Genomic DNA, 2,703 nt, shown 5'->3' with positions numbered 1-2,703 from the left:
CTAATGTGATAGAAAGTGGGTGGCTGGGATGAACCTAAATGGTAACTAATGTGATAGAAAGTGGGTGGCTGTGATGAACCTAAATGGTAACTATTGTAATAGAAAGTGGGTGGTTGGGATGAACCTAAATGGTAACTATTGTAATAGAAAGTGGGTGGTTGGGATGAACCTAAATGGTAACTAATGTGATAGAAAGTGGGTGGCTGGGATGAACCTAAATGGTAACTAATGTGATAGAAAAGCAGAATACAACGGAAAATGACATTCGCTAAAAGTACGCTCTCCTCCAAAATTGTTCAGTAGTACTTCAAAAACTGCGGTTTAAACGGTGAAAGCTGATAAACCAGGAGGTCGAAAATTGTTATTAAGATAAGTTAATAGCAGATAGTTGTTTTTTAACTTTCCTTTCAGTTTGTCCTTGTGGCTCTAAATCACCGGCGTGTAAAAAATAGCACATTTCAGATCTATCTTTATCTCTCACAAGTCTCTGCCAAATAAGCTTTTCGTTTAATACCAAAACCCCTGCGTTTCGAATATTTCGACCTTTCTTCAACTATCATATTACATAGCATTTCGTCAAATATTTTGTTTTTCATCTGCTCATCTCTCTTTCAGTCAAGACAAATAACAAAGTGCAAGATCTCGGACCTACATTTGATAGCGTATAACAGGAACACCTGTGGCTGGGAAGTGTCATGGTAACCATAACAACGATATACGTAGGCATTATATATTAAAGGATACGAACGAATGCGCCTTAGGAAATGCATAGCAACAGAATATCAGAACAATGGAAAAAATAAAAATAGTATAATGTGCAGGTTAGGCTGGGAGAAGAGAATTTTACTCAACAAAGCGACTGTTTTTCCTGTAAGCTCAACAACAGGTGGAGCTGGAAGAAAGGAATGCCGCTATTGGTTTATTGTCCTGATCATATTAATTACACCTGCCATACGACGTTAGTATTAGGCCTATTATAATATACCCGTTTCTTCAGTCACCTCTGATTTCGTCAACAATATTCGCTCTCCTAAATGCTCTTTAACGAAATTAACAGGAACAAAGAAAATATTAACATTTGTATTACTGAATATCTCACTAGGAGTCTACTGGACACAAACTGGGTGTCGTATTTTATTGAGAAACCTGTTCAATATCTTAATTCACACTAATTTAATTGTCTTTACTCTTAGACTTGGCTGTAAATGATATTAACTTCCGATCAGAGCTACACCAAGATTCAACTCGGTGTTAGTAATTTGTAAATGTACATTTCTTGTTTATAAAGATTAGAATGCATTATTTCATGAGTTGGTACTATTCTAGCTGTTTACGATATTTTCGGCCTTAATCCGAATATGATCTCGGCCAGCTTAAGACATTTAGGTTAGTACAAAATACATATATTAAGCTAATAAAAAACCTATACCATAAAAGTATAATGATAAAATAATTAAACATCCTAATCAATACTCCGTACCATGGCTATTCTGCTGGGCTGCGAACAGTAGGTCCAAGGCTCGAGCCCATGATACATAGTTGAACACTCTTCACTCTTTCAGCTTTGAGCATTATAAAAGTGACAGCCACTCCCACTGATCGGTTAAGAGTAACTGTGCTGATGATTGGTTGATTTCTTTCTGGTCATCTGGTTTAAATTTGGAAAGCCTATGGCTAAATCTTGTGGCCACCTGGCCGTTTAGCTCATGAGTCGCGTAAGGTTCCGTTCAGTTTGAAAATGAAGATACCAAATTAACACCATTTATTGTTTAGTCAAGTGTAAGCCAGCTTACTTTAAACGTTAAGACCATTATTGTTTAGTCAAGTGGAAGCCAGCTTACTTTAAACGTTAAAACCTTCATTGTTCAGTTAAGTGAAAGCCAGCTTACTTTAAACGTTAAGACCTTTATTGTTCAGTCAAGTGTAAGCCAGCTTACTTTAAACGTTAACACCATTATTATTTAGTCAAGTGGAAGCCAGCTTACTTTAAATGTTAAAACCTTTATTGTTCAGTTAAGTGAAAGCCAGCTTACTTTAAACGTTAAGACCTTTATTGTTCAGTCAAGTGTAAGCCAGCTTACTTTAAACGTTAAACCCATTATTGTTTAGTCAAGTGTAAGCCAGCTTACTTTAAACGTTAAAACCTTTATTGTTCAGTTAAGTGGAAGCCAGTTTACTTTAAACGTTAAAACCTTTATTGTTTAGTTAAGTGGAAGCCAGCTTACTTTAAACGTTAAAACCTTTATTGTTTAGTCAAGTGGAAGCCAGTTTACTTTAAACGTTAACACCATTATTATTTAGTTAAGTGGAAGCCAGCTTACTTTAAACGTTAAAACCTTTATTGTTCAGTCAAGTGGAAGCCAGTTTACTTTAAACGTTAAGACCTTTATTATTTAGTCAAGTGGAAGCCAGCTTACTTTAAACGTTAAAACCATTATTGTTTAGTCAAGTGGAAGCCAGCTTACTTTAAACGTTAACACCATTATTGTTCAGTCAAGTGGAAGCCAGCTTACTTTAATCGTTAAAACCTTTATTGTTTAGTCAAGTGGAAGCCAGTTTACTTTAAACGTTAAGACCTTTATTGTTTAGTCAAGTGGAAGCCAGCTTACTTTAAACGTTAAGACCTTTATTGTTTAGTCAAGTGGAAGCCAGTTTACTTTAAACGTTAAGACCTTTATTGTTTAGTCAAGTGGAAGCCAGTTT

Source organism: Limulus polyphemus, unplaced genomic scaffold, assembly GCF_000517525.1.
Source record: "Limulus polyphemus unplaced genomic scaffold, Limulus_polyphemus-2.1.2 Scaffold10236, whole genome shotgun sequence".
Taxonomy (NCBI): domain Eukaryota; kingdom Metazoa; phylum Arthropoda; class Merostomata; order Xiphosura; family Limulidae; genus Limulus; species Limulus polyphemus.
This window is presented reverse-complemented; position numbering follows the sequence as displayed.